The sequence below is a fragment of the Malaya genurostris genome, chromosome 2 (genome assembly GCF_030247185.1).
Source record: "Malaya genurostris strain Urasoe2022 chromosome 2, Malgen_1.1, whole genome shotgun sequence".
Classification (NCBI taxonomy): Eukaryota; Metazoa; Arthropoda; class Insecta; order Diptera; family Culicidae; genus Malaya; species Malaya genurostris.
In genome coordinates, this window is record NC_080571.1 from 55,598,581 (window position 1) to 55,620,940 (window position 22,360).

A 22,360-nucleotide genomic window follows, 5' to 3' on the forward strand; every position below is an offset into this window, starting at 1 on the left:
GACGGGAAAATAAACCAAAACCAAAACCGAAGAACAAATACAGCTGGTGGTACAGCGGATGACGACGACGAGTCGGTAGCCGCCACAGGAGAAGCCTTTGAAAGTTCCCTACCGTTGATTTCCCATGAGTCGCCGCTAATGAAATTCAACTTCTGTTTTGATTTTTCTACTTATTTTTATTTCCTATTTCCTAAGCTAACCATAGAAAGTTGTCACGAAATTGTAACAATTTTGATTTGTATTTTAAAAAAATAACATATTAGAGATCACTATCTTTCCCACAGAACGAAGATCGATCTTAATTACGCGTCCAATTAGCTTGTGTGAGAGGGTAGCTTCTCCGAATATTCGTGTATGATGGCGATGAATAATTCCAGCCGGACACACGCATCCCGACTGTGAGGGTGACTCAAGCAAACATTCGAATAGAATTACCAGAATCAGAACCTACAGGATCAAATTATGTTCCCACAATTAGACAATAAAGTCAACACCACCCTATCAACAGCAGCAGCAGCAAGCAGTCGGCCTCATCAGGTCAAAGTGATGTCAAAATGATGAATTTATATGATGTTTTAAATGGTTTATTGTGTTGCCCTTCCCTCTTTGTTTCGCGCGGCTCGACTACGTTCCCCGGCTGGTGATGATTTCATTTCAAATTCCATTAACATCTCATCGTTAGACGGCGGACAAACTGACGCCAGAAGTATGTTAAATCTCGGTGTGTGGCATTTTCTTTTCCGTGCAAGAAGATTCGTCAACGGTTGTAAGATCAAGGTCTACCCGGGTATGTTGGAAGGCGCGAAAAACCACTTCCGAAAAGGTTAAAATTAGATTAACGCACCGCTAGTTGGACCATTAGGAAGGGTTTTCGAGTGACATTCCGAAATTAACATAGCGACGGGACATAATCTAAATACCTTCAATTGAAACTAATCCTTTGAGTTAATTTATTTCGTCTAAATGTGTTGCTTCAAAAGATTCCTGATTTATGATCAACCTTCAACACACAGAACACCGCACGACTTCCAGGCTCGACCAGGCGACACCAACTGGAAAACCGGTTAGAAGGTCCGCATAATCCGCATACCAGTTCTTTGTGACATTCTAAACGCTGCAGGAAACCGATCTGCGAAATTGACTGCGCGATAATGGTTGTTGGTGTACTGGTACGAAACTGTAAATTCTCCCGAGCAGTTTCACAGCAGGGCCTGTGGAATCTTAGTCATCCTAAATTCTCTAGTGCAAGCAGTCGACAAGTTAATTAAATTGAGGGATTTACTGGCCTGAACAACTTCCCTCGAGCGCGTAGAAAATCTGCGAACCTGTTACGAGTGTGTTGAAAATTATTCCAAGTTCATGTTTGACCTTATTAACAGCCACATTTACGACAAACAAGTAGCTTAAATTTGCAAGAAGTTACAACTAAATTAATTTATAGGCAATAGCAAACTTCAAGTTTGTAATGTTAAATAGTCATTTAAATACAAGATTAAGATTCTCTTAAATAAGATCGAGAGCAGTTTTCTGTTGAACGACTGATAGCACCTCGCAGTTCCACATAAACCGTAAATAGGTGAATAATTTGTTGCAAATTAGTTACAGTAATTTTGAATGTGTTGCAAAATTTTGTAGAGTATTTCGCTAAGTTCGTATGAAGTTAATGAAGCACCACTCTTACATAAGCTTGAAAACAGATCGAAACCCAGTGGACAGTTTGTTGCTAATTAGTAACTGGAATTTTGAATATGTTGCAAAATTTTTTAAATTTTTTTTTCGAGTATTTCGCTAAATTCATATTAAGTTAACGAAGCCCCCTTTCCAAATATGCTTCAAAACAAATCGTAGCCCAGTGAATAATTTGTTGCTAATTAGTAACTCGAATTTTGAATATGTTACTCAATTTTGTTAGTACTTCTCAAGTTCAAATTACCGTAACTAATTACAGGGTTGCTACGAAAAATTTCAAAATCAAAACACGCGAAATCCGCGCGAAGTCAAAAACTAAAACGCCCTAAATCCTCGCGAAATTGAAAACTGAAACGCGCGATGTTCGAGTGAAGCGTTAGACAACTGTTTTTATGCAGGTGATAATTTCCGCAGAACTTGAAAATTCACTTAAATATAATTTAAAAATCTGCAAAAGTTTGTCATATGAACGCTATAAATAGGTCCGCATACAATACGTCACTTCTAGAAACCCCATGAAAATGATTGCATTTTTATTCTACATCTTTTTCGATGTTCTTAGTTAATTAATAAAAAATAAAAAAGCTATATAAATTATAAAGACAATTTTTTGGCTCCAACATCTTGCTCGGCAAGCATTTCCTTCTCGGTACTCTTTTTAATTTCAGTTTCAATTATAATAGAGCCTTCTCTATTGTCATATTTCACTCTGAATGTGTTTCTTTTCCTTCTCATCTTTTGCTCTTTTATTTGGATCAGGGAAAAGTCCACTGGTGGTAGTTTCTGTCAAACTTGTTCTCCAGCAGGCATAAAACCTCCTTATCTTTTGCATCAACAGATTACAATCCTACAAATTATACATTTTCCTTAAATCTAGTGCTTCTATAGCAACTAAATCAAATGAGACAATAACATGAAGAACGATTTCCTGATAACATTACGTGATAAATAAAAGTCGAAAGAATTGAAACATTTGTTAAATATTTGTCACATGCTACCAATCGGCTCGTTATATCCATAATTAGTTCTAACATAGGGACTTCGAAAAAAAAGAATCGAAGATTACGACGTCGAATGTCTAATTGTAACAATTGCAATTACTTTGACCAATCGATCTGCGACTAAAGTAGGTCTGCCACAAAACTAGCCTTACAAACATCTCGATGGCCAAATGATAAATCGAAACCAATCAGTTTGCTATGGTCATGGTAACTCGGTAAGTTTAAAGGATATATTCATGGAAGACGTCGGAGAGCTAATCGGACAAATTTGCGTTGAATCGCTTCAATACGTTGGATATCGTTTTGGTAATAAGGTGACCAGATAACCGCAGCATATTCCGAGTTGAGTGAACTAAAGCGCAATACAGAGCTTACAAGCAAAGTACATCAGAGATTTTTTTTAGTAACGCGAATAATGAATCCTAATAGCTTAAGGGTTTAGAACATAGTAAGCTCTTTGTGCTCTATAAAATTTTACTTGGATTCCAGAAGAACACCCAGATCCTTAACAAACGATGCGCGTTCGAGAACAGTTTGTGAAATATTATAGTCGGACTTGAATACAGAATTTTTGCTACTAAAAGAGATGATGGAGCATTTAAAACCGTTTTGAAATATGAAATATGCAAGTCATCGGCAAGCGATAGTTTCATACATTCGATCGAAAAATGTAGATGGTTGAGATACAATAAAATTAATAACGATCCAAGGTGACTTCCTTGAGGAACTCCAGAGGTATCAGCAAATGGTGAGGTTGTAAGGCTCCTATTTCCACTATCATTTCATTACCAGTTAGATATGATCGAAGCGAATTCAAAAATGATCCGATTAATCCCAGTCTTAAGTAGATGGACTTGAAGATCGTTATGTTATGATTGATTTTGTCGAACGCAGCAGCGAAATCGATGTATATAGAATCTACTAGTAGTCGTGCTTGTAAAGAAGGTATGATGAAGCAAGTGTAGGTTACTAAATTTCCATATTTCAGGAAAAATTGCAGAATGCAAAGAACAATTGAAAATGTTGGATAGTGAAACCAACAAACTATTAGAACAATTTCCTATCACCACGGATGGAATCCCAGATCTCCTTCGTTTTTTTTTCTTGTCAAACTTCGCTTCGTAAGCCTGTCGTGCAAATTTTGCTTTAAGAATGCGATTTTTATCATACTCAAAATTTGTGACCATATTATTGAAGAATAGCATTTCATTTATTACGTTCTTTGCATTATTGAATGTGTTTTCACTGAGACGATATCTTCCATCAGACATCAATATCCTTGAGTACGAAAATCTTTCGATTTCTGGATTGAAATTGGAAAACGCAATCACATACATCGAAAAGTTTTTGTAATTCCTGGTAACAGCTCTGTTGAAATAGCAATTTGTATCACTCGAGATCGAAGAGCATAAAATCTGAATTTTGTCCACTGAACATTTTCTAGAACAGCCTTCTAGTAAATTTTGGTTTTATCAAGGTGAAAATTCACCAATTCGACCAGCTCGACCAATTGCTGAAACGTTCGCCCATCTTTAATTTTTTAGGGTTTCATAAAATTCACAAGCATCAAAAATTCGCAAAGAACTTTTTTTATTCGAACAAATGATTCCCAAATGTGAAATGATGTTTTTTTTTAATTCGCGCGAAATCCGCGCCATAGCATCAAAATCTTAGCAGAAACCGCGCTAAATCCGTGAAAATCGCGAAATTCGCACGACTGTAACAACACTGTAATCAGCAACAAATTATTCACTGGGCTTCGATTTGTTTTGAAGCATATTTGAAAGGGAGCTTCGCTAACTTCATATGATATTAGCGAAGTACTAAAAAATAATAATGAGTAACAAATTCAAAATTACCGTAACTAATTAGCAACATCCACTGCCCATTAGGTTTCGATTTGTTTTACTCAAAATACAAACAATATTTTTCGAGTACTTCGCTAAGTTCATATGAAGTTAACTAAACAACTCTCCTAAATAAGTTCGAAAACAAATCGGAACCCAGTGGACAGTTTGTTGCTAATTAGTTACGGTAATTTTGAATTTGACGCTCAATTTTTTTCTGAGTACTTCACTAAGTTTATACGAAGTTAAAGAAGTAACAGCTTTGGTACTACATTTTTCATAGCGTACAAAACCATTGCATGGCTGGTGCTACGATCCTACTGAAACTAAGAATCCCTCCTGTTCGGGACTTGAACATACGACAACTGGCTTGTAAGACCAGTTAAAGAAGTACCCCTCCTAAATTAGATCGAAAACAAATGAAAACCCACTGGATAGTTTGTTGTTTATTAGTTAGTTAATTTTGAATTTGTTGCTATTTTTCCGAGTATTTCACTAAGTTCATATAAAATTAACGAAACTCTCCTCCTAAACAAGCTTGAAAACAAGTCAAAATTCAGACGACAGTTTGTTGCTAATAAGTTGTTAATTAGTAACGGTAATTTTGACTTTGTTGCTATTTTTTTGAGTACTTCGCTAAGTTCATATAAAATTAACGAAGCACCCCTCCCAAAAAAGCTTGAAGCCCAGTGAATAATTTGTTGCTAATTAGTTACAATAATTTTGAATATGTTTAACATTTTTTTTTAGTATTTCGCTAAGTTCGTATGAAGTTAATAAAGCACCTCTCTTATATAATCTTGAAAACAGATCGAAACCCAGTGGATAGTTTGTTGCTGTTGTTAGTTACGGTAATTTCGAGTTTATTGCTCAATTTTTTTTTGGTACTTCGCTAAGTTCATGTGAAGTTAAATTACCACTCCTAAATAAGCTTGAAAACAAATCAAAACCCAGTAGATGATTTGTTGCTAATTAGTTACGGTAATTTTGAACTTGTTGCTCATTTATTTAAATTTTGTTTGAGTACTTCACTAAGTTCATATGAAATCAACGAAGCACCCCTCCCAAATAAGCTTAAAAACAAATCGAAACCCAGTGAATAGTTTGTTGCTTATTAGTTGCTAATTAGTTACAGTGGTTTCTTAGCTCAATTTTATTTAATTTTTTCATGCACTCGCTCATATAAAGTTAATGAAGCAGCCCTCTTAAATAAGCTTGAAAACAACTTTAAACCCAGTGAATAATTTGTTGCTAGTTTTTTAATTTGCAAGAGAAATTTAAAATTTGTCGTTATTTTTTTTTATTTGTATTTCGAGTAAAATGAATCGAAACTAAATGGATAGTTTGTTGCTAATTACTTACGAAAACTTAGAATTTGCTTCTATTTCTTTTTGGAGTACTTGCTAAGTTCATATAAAGTTAACTAAGCATCTCTCGAAAAAAAGGTTGAAAGCAAATCGAAGTCCAGTGGATAACTTGTTGCTCATTAGTTGCTAATTACTAACGGTGGTTTGGAATTTGTAGCTCAATGTTTTTTTTCTAATATTTCGCTAAATTTTGAATTTATGAAACTAACGAAGCATTCCTCCCAAAAAAAGCTTGAAAACTAATTGAAGACCAGTGGATAACTTGTTGCTTATCAGTTGCTTATTAGTTACGATGGTTTTTTAATTTGTAGCTCAATTTTATTTAATTTTTTTGTGTACTCGCCAAGTTCATATGAAATTAACGAAGCAGCTCTCTTAAATAAGCTTGAAAACAACTTAAGACCCAGTGAATAATTTGTCGCAAGTTTTTTCATTTGCAAGAGAAATGTTTAATTTGTCACTAATTTTTGTACATCAAGTAAAATAAATCGAAACTCAATGGATAGTTTGTTGCTAATTAGTTACGGAAATTTTGAATTTGATTCTAGTTTTTTTCGAATATTTCGCAAAGTACTCAAAAAAATTTAAAAAAAATTGAGCAACAAATTCAATACTACCGTAACTAATTAGCAACAAATTAATGCATTGGGTTTCGATTTGTTTTGAAGCATGTTTGGAACAAATTCAATATTACCGTCCCTAATTAGCAACAAATTATTCACTGGGTTTCGATTTGTTTTGAAGCATATTTGGAAGGGATGCTTCGTTGACTTCATATGAACTTAGCGAAGTATTCAAAAAAATAAAAAATGAATAAGCGGAATAACAAATTCAAAATCACCTTTTTGCGTTATCATCGGCGTGAGGTGCCTCGCTAAGTTGTTGTAGAAAACCTGCATCTTTTGGGGAGGATAGAGTAAAGTTGACGTCGTTGAAGTTCAGTAAAAATATTAAAGGCCCCAGATGGCTACCCTGCGGAATTCCGGACGAAACGATAAAAACATTGCAAACGTGTTCGCCGATTTGCACTGATAAACGACGATTCATAAGGCATGATTACAACCATCGAAAGATGTTAGAACCGAATCCAATTTGGCAATCGTTATATCGTGGTTAATTATATGAAATCAGTGTAAAAAGCGTCTATGAAAAGTTTTTGAAAACTAGCCCCGTCATCTCCAAGGAAAGTTAATGAACAAATTTTTTTTCCTCTAATCTACCAGTAAATCCGAATCCGGAAATCGGATCCGACCAAAATTCGGGAATTTTTTGTGGATCACGAAGAGCTTTTTTTCTAAGTTCGTAAAAATCCACCCGGTCATTTTCAAGAAAAGTGAGTGCACAAAAATACTCTGAGGGTTTTTTTTTGTCGTGAATACGACTTACTTTACTATGGGGCGCCTTTTCAAAATTTACCCTGTACAGTGTTAGAAAACCATAAATAATTGAAATAAAGTTTTCTAAAACTTTTGGAAATAATGAGGAAAATTCATCACACTTGCTTGCCTTTTTCGCACACGGACGACGGTTTTGAGGAAGTCAAGCACATATCAGTTCCGATTATCTACTGGACGAGTATAAAAGCAAAACTTTGATTGAAAATCATTCATTTCTTCTAGTGCTTCAGACGGAAATGGATGTCGAGGTGTGATTCTCCCACCGACATCAGTAAGAACAAACCAAGTATAAAGCGTGAAACGCTCTGGTCGTGCTTTCATTTGGACTTCGATCGTCAGGAGCAGCAGTCGCCAGTAATGAGAGCAGACTTTTAGCGTGGTACATAACCTCAAACGCTCAGGTCGTGTTCTCATTTGGACTTCGGTCGTCGGGAGGATAATTTAGTTTCAAAATTATGTTTCAGGAACTTAGTTCCACAATATAGGTTCAGAACTTAAAACCTGCATATTGGAACTGGATTCCGGAACTGAACTCAATTTTTTCGCAACTAGTTCAAAAACTAAATTGCAATTGAATTTTGAGTTTGTTCTAAGTTCTGAATGTAGTTCTTGAACTCAGGTCCAGTCCCTAATTTCTGAATTCTTTGAGTCGGTTCTTTGTAGAACCATTAACATATTTCCAAAGAACTATGCGAAATTTTTCTTTACTGTACTATATACAGTCCTTTTTTCAACCAGTTGGAGTTCGTAGTTGTAGGAACTTTCTTTAATTTTAATTTGCTATATAAAATGCATAACACCGGCTCAGTTTAGGTGTATCGTTTCGAATTCTAGTTGGTAAAAAGAGGAAAGCTGGCATAATTAATACAAGAGATCAACTAATTGATATTCGAAAGTAAGAAGAAAGCGTTTCAGTTATATTCGTATTCACGACATCCAGTTATATTTGTTTGTCCACCCGCCTTTTTCTACACGAGGGATACGTACAGCGTAAAAAAATTCGCAAAACTTCGGAAATCCGCATAAAAATAAAACGAATAACATCGGAAAACCGCGTAAAAAATGAAATGTCCAGATAATCTCAATTTTTTTTTTGAAAAAAAAACGAGTTTAAGGACTTAAAAAAGTTTGTTGTTGATCCAAATGTCTTAGAAATGCATGAAACGTCGAGATCTCGGAGAGCTCTTGAGAGCTTTGAAAATTCGCGTAACTTCAGAAATCCGCGAAAAAAAACCCACGTAACTTTGGAAATCCGCGTAAAAAACGAAAAAAGACATTTCCCGTTCACGACGAACCGAGTTGAATGATAAACAATAGTCGGCTATCCCAGCACCTTTTTATTGGCACCCTGCCTAATACACGTTTTAAATTTGGGATTTTACTGTACTTGTACAGTAACCCATTGATCGAAGAGTAAGCTATAAATAAAATATTGTTAAAATAGAAAATAGGTTCTACGTTTTATGATCTGGGTTACAACTGAACAACAAAACACTGACTGAAAATTCTCAAACAAACGTTAGCTTCATAAAAGCTCCGAAAATACAAAACTTTTACCCTTTCCCATTGGGATCACATTGAGGAATAAAAACTAACAGCATTATTGAGCCGGCACTTTGACCGTGTTTATTTCTCTAACTTCCACCTGCATTTCGTCATACAAACAGAAAAAAATACTCCATCATTAGATCTGTTTTCTATAATCTGAAATAATAGAAGAATAATAATCAACGTTGTATTCAATTCAACCTGTTTAGCTCCCATGATCACCATAATCAACATTATCATCATCATCATCATCATCATCATGATTTCAGAGCATCTCGGTAAACTCGCCGAAGTAAACCCCATCTTCTCTGCTGCTTTCTTTCCCATCGGCCACTTTCACACCCTTTTGCCCGGTTCCTTTGGAAGCCCAGCGTGTCGAGAACCGACCAAGCGCACCAGACAGTTATTTATTATGAGCCATCAAATTAGACACCGGTTTTAATCGGTTGCCCCAAAGTAGGAGAAACGCTCGCATTGGCAAACAGTTGGTCGGTGTTGTGCCGTGCGCTCTCAGACTCATTGACATAAGCTATTTTTTTGAAGAAGGAAGAAATAATAATGCTCTTACAAGCAACAACAAAAAAAACGTAGCATCATTAAGCCTCCAAAGATATTGTGCACTCCTTCTTTCCAGCAACCACAGTAACAGGTTGGAACTTGACGTCACATACACTTGTCCAGGTGTCTCCTGCACTAGAAATGACGGCCGGTCACCGTCCGCGGCTGTTTCCGTATGTAAATCTCGTAGTTTACGATTTAGAAAGGTTTCTAGGATTTGCATTCACGCAGCGGATGGTAGAGTTGATCGAAGAAAAGAAAAGTTTACGCCGCATACTGGAATTTGATTTGCATTTGACGATCCTTTCGGTTCGACGGTGCAAGAGATTCGGGGATCGCCGATAGTTTGTATTTTTTTACTAACTGTAGATTACAATTCAAGTATGGTAAAACTCGGTACGTGGTGATAAACTAAAATTTTTAGATCAAAATTTATTGAAATAGTGTCGTCTCATTTTTTTTTGTAAGAATACGATACATATCATCCCCCTCCTGTTCGACTTGACGGGCGTATGAAATTTTACCATTTGTCATTTTTACTTTCGTTAGTCCCACCTTTCTGGCTGTGAACGTTCATTGACGCAGTATTTAAAAAAAGTATTTTCGTTCAGTTAGTATCAATAATGATTTAATTCGCACCGTGTGCAGTTCGTACTTCGACACAATGTGTATTAGAGAGTTGTCTGACTTATGAATAGGTACACTGTTACATTTTCGGAAACTACAAAATGATAGTTTTCATAATTCACACAATCAGCAAACTAATAAGAATGGTTACCGATATACGGAGTCATTCGTTATTATATCGTTTATTTATACTCGGTTTTAACCTTGTTGCGGTCGTTCACCGCGGAGTCATTCAGTTATGTCGCTGACATTACCCACCCGCTTTTTTGTATTAGATGCATTAATATTCTAGTTTTTTTTTCTACTGTCATTAATTGAAACGTTCTATGTTCAATGTAATTTGTACAAAATAGGGTTTGGTATGCGTGTACTTTGTATATGGGACAGATTAGAATTGATAGTTTTTTCACGTTTACTAAACAAAGCCATTTTTTGTAATTTATAGTAGAAATAGACCAAGGAAACTTAATAACGACTAGAATTCGTATGGGACTGATATACGTGAATAGGCATAGTTTATCACAAAGTAGTTGAAGAGTCTCCACAACCTTTCAAAAGAACAGGATTGACTGTAATTTCTACCAATACAAAGGAGGCAGAGAACGAACCAATAAAAGTGATATAAGATTCGAAGTAGAATTAGATGGGTTACGATACGGAGATTTTCCTTACTGTCAATTGAATACCACCACAAACTTATACTAAACAATTTTTTTACAATTCATTGATCATACGAAGGGAACTGTATCTCTGCGTCATGCTTGCGCCGGCACGATGTCTGTCTCAAGTCACCGCGAGTCTACATTTTCTACGTGCAGAACATGTTCGAGCATCACGTTACACGATTAATCGAAAACAATAATTTGAAAAGCTGATAAATGGAGAACTATACTATCATAGAAAATATTAAAAATTTCAGTAGAGGTGTCGCATGCCCCCTTATTTGTGGACTCTGATGAAACTACAAGAGCCATTATCAATTGGCTAATGAAAATGCTACTCAGGAAAGGGTGTGTATTAATAATTAGTATTTTTCTCTGATGTCTGATGCGACTGTCGTGCACACTCACGAATCGGTGGCCACGTACGCAGAAATTTTAAAGTTATGTTCCACATCGAAATGCAGTACCTTGACTTTACTTTCATCAATCATCATTGCAAAGCGAGCTGTTGAGATACGCACGTTGGAATGGACCTACGATTACGACTGAAGATGATAGACTAATGTCCGTGAGCCAATTATGACTGACTTTGATTGAACGGTTTATTTATTTTTAGTTTCATTCCACTAACCGCTCAAACCCCAAACATTGGACTTTTATTGGTTCCTTAGTTACGATTCTGGTGTGGACTATTGTAGAAAAGAGCTCCATAGTCATACTTTCATCATCCCGATGGTTTCATCTCTCCTAATTGCCAAAAAAAAAATACAATTACACTTTCTTGTACTATTGAAACAACACACTATCGACAATCCTTCCTTTCAGTGCGACCGAAATGGCTTAACTAATCCGACGTCCAGTTTGAAAAGAGAAGGGTTCGAAATTTCAAGCCGTCGCTTAGAGCGACGATGCAAAAAAGTATTAGCTATACAACTTTGCTTCCGCCGTTTTTTCCAAAATTAAAAGCTTTATTGCGAAAAAGTGCTTAACATACAGTTGTATTATTTAAGGTATTGTCCGTCGCTAGCGACAACTTTCTCCCATCTTTTCGGTAATTTTCGAATCCCGGCTCGAAAAAAGGATTCCTCTTTTGACTCTATCCATGAAGCAATCCATTTTTCCAACTCTTCGAAGGATTGAAAATGTTGATCTGCTAGGCCGTGTGCCATCGAACGGAATAGGTGGAAGTTAGAAGGGGCGACATCTGGGGAATACGGCGGGTAGGTCAAGACTTTCCATTTCAGCGTTTCTAGGTACTTTTTGACCACTTTTGCGACGTGAGGCCGAGCATTGTGTCGAGCCGAGCATGACTTTATCATGTCACTCTTGATATTGTGGCCGCTTTTCTTCTAGCGCTCGACAAAGGCGCATCAATTGCGTTAGGTAGCGATCTCCTGTGATGGTTTCACCCGGTTTTAAGAGCTCGTAGTAAATCACACCGAGCTGATCCCACCAAATACAAATCATAACCTTGGCGCCGTAAATATTCGGTTTTGCCTTCGACGAAGCAGCATGCCCGGGCTTTCCCCATGATTTTCTGCGTTTAGGATTATCGTATCGAACTTACTTTTCATCACCGGTTACGATTCGATGTAAAAACCTCTTACGATTTTGTCTTTGAAGCAGTTGCTCGCATACAAATAGACCCTCGGTTTCAACTCCGCACCAGTAAGTCAATATAATAATCACTGTTGATCGATTTACCTTTTTCGAGGTAGTCAATGAAAATCACGCCATGCGTATCCCAAAAACTGACGTCAGGACTTTGCCAGCTGACTGCTGCGTTTTCGGACGGCTTTCGCCAGCTGTGCGCCACAGTGTAGTGATGTATCCATGTTTCGTCCATGGTCACGTAACGACGCAAGAAATCTTTTTTTGTTGCGAGTAAATAGCGATAAACTGCTTTCTGAATCATCGACTCGTTGCTGTTTTTGTTCCATCGAAAGCAATCGCGGCACCCACTTGGAAAAAACCTTTTCCATGCTCAATTTTTCATGAAGGATAGTAAATACACTTCCATATGATATCTGTGTCATCTTAGCAATCTCACGGAGCTTCACTTTACGATCTTTCATTATAATTTTTGTCACTTCACTCACATTTTCCGGTGTAACGGCTTCCACAGGTCTACCCGTGCGTTCCGCGTCATTTGTGTCGGTACGACCACGTTTAAATTCGGCGAACCACCGACAAATCGTTGCTTTTGATGGACAAGAGTCCGGATAACATTTTTCAATCCATTGTTTCGCTTGCACGGTGTTTTTATCCATTAAAAAACAATGTTTTATCAAAACACGAAACTCGGTTTTTTTCTATTTTTTAAACCAACTACAAAACGACTTTACTCCAACCTCGATAACTGAGCTGTTTCTGGTCGGATCGGCTTAAAATTTTGACCCGTTTAAAGCAAAGGTTAGTACTCTAGAAAGACGTGGTTACTGGTTTACTACGAGCGCCATCTCTGCTTTAGTCTCGGGACTTATTGATCCATGTGTTAAAAAGCCATCAAAATTCTCAAAGAAATTATTTCAAAAGCATATTTCGTATAGATGCTGTTGACTTTGCAAATAGGGTAAGGGCTCTCAATTTCATCTCATTTGTAAGACCGTCGCCTTAAAACCCCGATTTAGCCACTAAATTCACTAAACTTTTTCATATTACTGCTTCATTCGCTTTTCTCCACGTTGAGAATTGATTCACATTTCTGGAAAATTTAACTAATATTCATGAAACAGCTAAAAACACTTATGATGTATTCACTACTCTGCTCCTTTTTTCATCTCGATGGATTTTTATCCATCCTATCGTTGGTCCTTTATTCATCCTATAAATTATTAATGACGACAGCAATCAAAACAAAATACTTCACTGTTACATTCTCAGGTTCAAAATGTCAGAACTTTTCTTAAAAACGGCCTAATGTTAACTATGAGACAACACACGATATTTTTAGAACCAGTTTGAAATCATTTAAACGTTTAAAAAATTTTCGGTCGTTTCCTTTCGCTATAAATTTAAAATTTTATTGCAAAATTAATTTGATGAACTTCATATAAAACCAAAAACGGAATTGTTACTATTAAGGCATTAGACCTTCTTAAAATAAAATGCAGAGTCAGCGATGCCATTTATACAGATTTATCTGTATTGTATAGATTTTTGCGTTCGCATACTGATTTAAATCAATGTACAGATTTTATACAGATTTCCTAAATTTAATACAGATTTGTACAGGTTCATAAAAGTGAGAAATAAAAAATTAGACTTTGCTCTCTGAGTATCTATTAGTATTTGATTGCAGTGATTCTTTAAAAGTTTATTAACACGTTGACTGCCACGACCATTCTCATACGACCAGAATATACGAGTTATCTCGTAGGTTGGCAGTCAACGTGTTAATCAACGGAGAAATCACATATTAAAGTGGAAATCTTTTATGCAGATAATTGATTATGATTAACACCATTTTATTAGTGCAAACAGATAGAGCAGATATAGACCTTCTATGCAAAGTTATACATATTTTCTATGAAAATATCTGGCATCTCTGTGCACAGCCGATGAAACACACACACTTCACAGCGTTATGTTGACGTATAGCGGAATGAAACCAGTGTTACTAGATTAGCCACAATGTTTATTTCATTCGTATTTAACACGCTCTTTCTGGTAATATTCGATGCCGAAACAGTTTTATTGAAATATTAATATCAATAATATAATTAAACTACACGGAGAACCCTTCGATCATAAAATTGCGATATCGCAGTTTTTAATTTTTGCGATAGTTGATTTAACTAATTTCTTTTTGATTCAACCAAAATGGTTTTTGATTTGCATATATTCAAGTAGTTGAAAAATATGTTGTTTTGAATGCTGTCAAATGCCGGAGACAGTTGAAAGCAAAACAATAATCGCAATGCAAAATCAACAACTTTTTTAAGTTGAAATCTGTTCGCGTCGCTTCAAAATGTCAATGAAAACAACATCGATGTGTAGACATAAGAATGGAGGATTCCGACACGATGGTTAGAGTGTTTGGTGAAATTGTGTTCATTCGATTTAAGAATTTTATGATAACAAGTGTTTATCTAACAGCGGTGTTGTGGTAAAGTTAACCTCGTTTGAGATGAAAAAGATTTGGTGACAAATTAGAAAATGTTAATGAATGATCATCTCGTAATCTTTCAGGTATGCGCAAAAATTTTTTGCTTCAAATTCGATCATTATTTACTTCCAGCAGACTGTTTTACTTCCAGCTGTTTGATACCGATGATGATGTTCATGCATTAGCAATAAAACGCTTCTTGACATGAATTTAATTTATAAAAGTAACAGGAGCGAAGGGTTTCAAACGCAAAGAACGCGCTGCGATTGAATGGCGCGTTTGAATTGCCGTCGCAAAATTCCAATTCCCAGCCGTTGATGCACCCAAGCTCATATAAATTGACTAAAATTATCAGTGCATAACTTTAGTTCAACCGTTTGAAGGCATCATTTTAGGTAAATTTAATAATTTCGCTAATTTATCCGCCCCTCCGGGCACTTTTGCTGATTAAAAACGTTTTTCTACATCAATCATTTCCGATCGAATCAGAAGTATTTTTTTAGAATTTAGATCTTTACTGATCTCAAAACAAACAAACAAATAAAACCGATTTATTTTTCAACTAACAGAATTTTGTTTCAATAACAACACCAGTTATTTCAACTAAAATATTTGTTGAAATTGAAAGGTATGTGTCCTCACTAATTGACAGCATTTTTTTTTTTCAAACAGTTGAATTGGTTGTTTCAACCATGCTAATCGAAAAACAAAAATGACAGTTTAGTTAAAACAACAATCGATTAGTTGTACCAAATTTTAACCAATCGAATTCAGAAAATCAACTAATATTCTGGTTGAAATGGGATCGCGGGTGGTTCCGTGTAATGTCACGGATACCAAAAACATACTTTTTGATGATAATTTGAAGAAAAACAATTTTTGTTTTGTAACATTATGAGACAACTTGGCAACTTTGCGAAACCAAATGAGATGAAAACAAAGCACAATCAAGTGAACTAAGAGAAAAACTTTCATCTGATATTTTTGAAGACTTTTATTGCTTGTCGGGTAATTTTTGATGTTTTTAATCGTTAACTAAACAAGTAGCAAGAGAGCATTACTAATTATGAAGTCATCCAGCATTCAATGGTAGTGTAATTGTGCGAAATAGTGATCATGTTTTGAGACGAATCGATTAGTAGATAATCAGAAACATGACGTACTGTAAACCTTGAGACGAAAATGTGTCCTAAATTGAAAAGTGAGTTTATTTTAAATGAAAAAAAACGATAACCGAAGAATTTAAAACCATTTCTTTCAATGGGAAAGTGTGACAATAGCTTTTATAATCATTTTAAAATTTTTATTATAGGTTGTAAAATATTATTAATGAAGTGACGGGATGAGATGGAAATAGGAGCTCAGATGAAATAGGGAGCCGTTACCCTATATAAATTACCCACGTTTAGTTTTCCTCGTAATTTCGCCTATTCTGTTTAGATACGGATATCTTGAGATCAAGAGCAAGTTCTGCTCAATCAATCAGTGATCCTAATATTAAGAATAATTTGTAAGGAAAATCTATGGCTATTTTTCATTATTTCTTACCAATTCGCGTTATTTAGTGATTAGAGCACTGCGATAAGATAGTCTTATTAGAGTTATTAGGACTTTTGTTAGCAATTCACCAGATTTTACTATTATTTTTCTTATTAACACCGATGACAGGAGCGATGTCGCAACCAACATAGGTAGCCTATCGTCGTTGGTGAGTTGGTGTGTGTAAGTCCCTGGATTTATAGAAACGGTGTCCATATTTCCAGGTAAGGCTGAGTTGATGAAGGTGCGCACACTTGCGCTTTGTACAAGTGACAGATGCTTATAAACATATGTGGAACTCAATAAAAAATGTTCCTTAAATAATCGAAAGAGAAATCAGCACGGTGATTTAGTCAATAGTTATGTAATCCTACGTCACTAATTCGAGCGAACCCAAAGGGCTGTCCCTGGTAATTTTTCAAACATGCGAACCACCAGGGCTCAATCACTTCAGTACGCTTCAAAAAACCACCGAAGCGTTAAACCGTCATTTCCGGGATCCTCCTTGACCCGACCACCGTTCACCGCGTGTTGATAACCAACTCTGTCGTTTTATCGAAGGGTTAACCAAATCAAATCAGACGGGCCACCACCAGAAGGGGGACGGTACAAACTTATCGCCGATGTTGATCTTACTCTTTGACTGAACAGCAAGCGGCTTAACCTATCTCCACCGGCGAAAACCTTGGCAATTCCGGCAATTCGAACGTGACATGGAAGAATGGATATAGAAGTAGGGGGCATTTTACAATGTTTTCACTATCGTTCCCTACTTCCCAAGCAGCGCTACGGACTGTATTCACGATTTTCCTAGACGATGGATGATAGGCTGCTAGAGGAATGAATGGTGCTGACTTCATTCAAATGGCGTTTGCCGCGGGGAAAAAATGCAGCCTCGGGGTAGGTACTAAGTGGACCTTTCCAGATCAATCTAGTAAACCGCTCAATAAAAGGTAGCTACCTGGTCGGGGTCCGCGCATGAGTTCAGTAGCTCACCAAGATAATCAGTACCCTTTTTTTCCCCTACTATACATCATTATATACTGCAGTTCGTGCGTTGAATAGATGAGATAAAACCCAACCGAACTGATTTGGTTACCACCTCTCTCACGTGGCACGCTGACTATGAAGCGGGTTTTTTTTTCTAGCGATTTTTACCTACCTTCCACACATATTTGGGTTCGTCATCTACCGTATCGTAAAAGTTGCTCGATGAAAGTAGGCAACCCGAAGAAGAAGACGCAGTCCAAACTAGTTGCATAACGGGAGAGACTGCTTCGTTCGAAGACACGAGCCGGATTGATTCGGTGAAATGGTCGAAACAAACCCAGTTCGTTTCGTTGGAACTGAGAGTGGTGTTTTTTTGTTTTGTTTTTGCTGAATCACGTTACTCTACACATCAGGTGCGTTTGAGCCCTTCCGATAACTGGGTTGGGCTTTTCCATAGCTCAGAAAGTTCCCGAACAATAATTTTTTTTTGCGAAACAGAAATTTTCCTTTAAATGAATAATAAACCAATGCTTGGACAATTCCGTAGATACCGAACACGAATCTGATTCTTCAAAAGTGAACATGCTTCGCATGGTGCACAAACTCATTGCAACCAACAAGCCAATAATCGGTGGAGACGATTTGCAAGTCAGCTGACTTTTAATAACAGCTCGTCACAGCTGATTCGCACCATGTGGAGCTTTTTCATGCGGTAGCTCCCGGTCATACCCCGGGACTGGTTTTTTCTTTATCCTTCTACTGATCACTTCACGCTCAACAGGCTCATAGTGCTGGTCCGTCGTAAATGGTGGTAATATGTGGAAATTGGATTTATTACTGGTACCGTTAGGCGATGAGAAGGAGTGAATCTAGGCTAGAAGGCAAACGGTCAAACACGGGGCGGTATGCTGATTTTCCATGAAGAAACAAGTTTGAAATACTTCATGTGATTATCTATAATAACGCTGAGATTTTCGTAGTCCTTGTGATGTAATAATAAATTTATTTCTCTGTCATTCAAATAGTGTCATAAAACTTTATTTTTATTTATAGGCTGACTAAAAGTAAATCGGTACACCCCTAGCGTTGGGAATCGAACATCTTTGACAGTGATTTGTTTACACTTGTATAGAAAACCATTTGTTTCGAGTTTGATCAAAGTAGTCGATCGCGTACAGAAATATTGTTAGAGTGAAACTCGTAACGAGAAAATATATCCTTTGTGGTCCGGTTCCAAGCTGGCTAAACTGCCGAAAACAATCGTTTGTCGAGTGTTGAAAATCTGCAGGAAGACCTTGAGTGTGGAATGGCTTTTGTACGATGACGAAACGGTATCCCGGTCACAAACTCTAGTTCGAGATTACCGAAAAAAGACCATGATGTGGCAAGCGGTTTGCAGTTGTGGCCATTCGTCATATCCTCGACGATGACATCACGAGTTTCATTCGAAAAATGCCAGGAAAAGCGTGTCATCCACAAACAGAGACAAAGCCTTTTTGCCTTTCCCATATAGAAAGGCTATACAATCACTGTGAAAACCGACTTTTGAACCGAGGCCCGGAGAGCCGAATGTCACATATCATTCGACTCAGCTAGACGAACAGAACAAATTTCTGTGTGTGTATGTGACAAATAATGTCACTCGATTTCCTCAGGGATGGCTGAACCGATTTACACAAATTCAGATTTAAATGAAAGGTCTTATGGTCCCACAAGTCGCTATTGAATTTTATTCCGATCCGACTTCCGGTTTCGGAATTACAAGGCAATATGTGCAAATCTATGCGAAAATGCGCACTCAATTTTCTCGGAAATTTAACCGTTTTTTACAAACTAAGATGCAAATGAAAGGTCTTGAAATTCCTTAAAAAGTCCCCGAAAAGTTGATCCAGATCCGACTTTCGGTTCTGGTATTACAGTGCGATAAGTGAAAAATTTTCAGTTTCATGAGGATTTTTTCAAAAGTTTCGCCATCACTGCAATTTTTTATAAAATTTGCTGGTAAATTCATCCAGTTGGCAGACCCTGTCAGTTAGTGGATATATAAATCTATTTTGGGACTACTAGTCTCCGGTTTCCGCTTCCGAACGCACCGGTAACAGTGAAGAAAACCTTCAAAAACGGAACTCACTTCGACGGTTAAACCGATTTTCACAAATTATGATTCAAGTTAAAACTCTTAGTGTCTTGAAATATACTGTGCAATTTCATCCAGATCCGACTTCCGGTTCCGAAATTATAGAGCAATGAGTATCAAAACTTTCAAACTGTCATACAAAATTCTCGGTTAATTTTTCAAAAGGGCGTATAAGCAAGTGACAGTTTTTCTTTGTTTACTTTCTTTTCTATTAATTAGCAAGCGGTTTCCACGTTTATCACTCAACTCTTTGCATGAAATGATACCCGAAACTTTCGACTTTCGAACAGAATAGTGATATAAAAAAAATCTTTTTAATCACATCACAATAATCGAAAGAGAGAGTGAATAAAGAGAAACTGTCACTTGCTTATACGCCCTTTTGAAAATTTACCCGAGAATTATGAAAAAATGGTACACATCAGTACGTGCTGGTACGAAAAAAGGAAACACCACCGCCTAGCACACAGCGTGCTTTGTCAATTTTGTACAGCATGCAATGCAGGGTTGCCACATTTAAATCTTTACTAACTTGACATAACTGTTTACAAATTGAAAAGGTGATGATAGTTTACACCAAAGAAAGTTTTTAATTTTATTCAAGCTTGAAAACAAAATCTTGACAGAATCTTCTAGTGATGTTTTTGAAAATATAAGTAATATTAGAAAGGCATAGTTACACCAATAACACATGAACTGAAAAGTCCCGAGCTTAACACATAGATAGCGCTAGTTTTATTGCAGTAACCTTTCTCCAGTTAATACTAACCTTTAAAAGACAGCTGTTAAAATATCATGATATTCTGTTCTTGCTTCTTGATGGGAGCAATTCCAGAAATGCTTAGCAGATCATCAGACTCGACCTTCTCCGATTCGGATGAAACTTTGGCACTCAGCATCAATGTTATACATAGATTTAAATTTACAGACTTGCAAAAAAATTTTTTTTGTACTGCGAGGCAGCTCCGTCAGACATAAATAAGACCTTAAATATAATTAAGAATTCTTCATGTACATATAATTGTAGATATAGCAAGCAAATAAACAATTCATGGAAATATAAAAAATTGTGTTATAATTAAACATTCAAGTATCTCAAGAACAGCTACTTTTAGAAGAAAGGATATCATGAACAAATCTATTGCCTTTAGCCAGTAGAATATTCTACTGTTTAAATGATTATCTTTCAACGAGAACTTGAAATTTCGAATATATCTGTAAATTGTTTTAGCTGTAACTTCTTCATTTTTCAAAAGGCACGGATTGGATAGCCATCAATCTGTAGGTTTTAATAACAGCTTTAAAATAAAAATTATCAAAACAAAATTAAAGCCATGCTTTTTTTATTTAACTTATGGTTTGCCATACTGAAACCATGTGCAAAGTTTCATCCAAATCGGAGAAGGTCGATTCTGATTTTGTCACTTTTTCGTCTACTCATTCCTGGAATTGCTCATGGGAAAAAATAGCGTTCAAGCGAAACAATGGGGACTCCGCTCCAACAATAGAACGTTGGTTTGCTGTCTTCAAACATAACACCAGAAAACATAAAAAAAATCCACAAAATCGTTTTGAATGATCAAAAGGTGAAATTGCATAAGTTAGCTGACATCGTAAAGTCAAAATAACATGTTGGTTTTATAATACATGAGCATTCGACTATGAGAAAGCTCTGTTCATAGTAGGTGCCGCATTTGCTCACTGTTGACCAAAAACGAGAACCTGTTGACCATTTCGAGCAGTGTTTGTCTATGTTTAAACGTAACAAACCAGAATTTTGGCGTCGATATGTGACAATGGATAAAACATGGATTCATAACTTCATTCCGGAATCAAAACGATCATCATCTGAGTGGACAGCAACTGGTGAACCTCATTCAAAGCGCCCAAAAGCACAACAATCGGCTGGAAAGGTTATGGCCTCGGTATTTTGGGATGTGCGTGGTGTAATATTTATCGACTATCTTGAGAAAGGAAATACCAGTAACAGTGAATATTATATAGCGTTATTTGAGCGTTTGAAGACTGAAATTGCAAAAAACGACCGCATATGGAAAAGAAAAAAAATTTTGTCTCAACAAGAAAACGCACCCTGTCACAAGTCAATCAAAACAAAGGCAAAACTACATGAATTGAACCTCGAATTGCTCCCACATCCACCGTATTCGCCAGATTTGGCTCCCAGCGACTACTGGCTGTTCGCAGGCCTAAAAAAATGCTCGCAGGTCAAAATTTCGCACGAATGTAAAGGTTATTGCTGAAACTGAGTCCTATTTTGAGGAAAAAGTTAAATTGTTCTACAGAAGAGTGAGTGCTCTAGATGGAGATTACGTTGATGAATACAGTTAATTTTGAACCAAAAACATCGTGTTCTTTTTGTTAGGCCCGGGACTTTTCAGCCCATGTGTTAAATCTGAACTCCGGCCAGAAATTTCTGAACTGAATTCTGATCCGAACCTCTATTTCAGTTCCAGAGTTCAATTTCAAAACTCAGATCCAAAGTCCAGGTCTCGAATCAATCCTGATCTTAGGTCCAGAATTCGGCTCCGAAATTCCGGTTTAGAATTAAGTTCCAAAATTCGATTTCAGTTCCAAAATTATTGTACACTGAGGTCTTTTTTATGCGACTTTGTTATGCGAATTTTCAGAGTTATGAATTTTTTTTTATGCGAAGTTTCAGAGTTATGCGGTTTCCTTTCTGCGGTTTTTTTATGCTAAGTTTTAGAGTTATGCGGTTCTTTTTATGCAAAGTTTCAGAGTTATGCGAATTTTCAGAGTTATGCGGTTTTTTATGCGGTACGTAAACTCGCATAAAAAAGACTTCAGTGTACTTGAATCTGACCTTGGATTCTGGGCGAGGAACCGAATTTTAGAGCCGGCTTCTGGAAAT

General features: G+C 36.6%; 2 protein-coding genes across 8 annotated transcripts in view; both read right to left on the bottom strand.

Annotated features, from left to right (window-relative positions):
• LOC131427271 (uncharacterized) overlaps nt 1-1,567 on the bottom strand; it is a 71,518-nt gene extending 69,951 nt beyond the window's left edge. Inside the window, exon 1 of the mRNA XM_058590307.1 lies at nt 921-1,567. The gene's annotated coding sequence lies outside the window, so the exon portion shown is untranslated. The remainder of the gene's footprint in view (nt 1-920) is intronic.
• LOC131427270 (spectrin beta chain, non-erythrocytic 5) overlaps nt 1-22,360 on the bottom strand; it is a 335,003-nt gene that overhangs the window by 303,096 nt on the left and 9,547 nt on the right. The gene's annotated exons all lie outside the window — the stretch shown is intronic.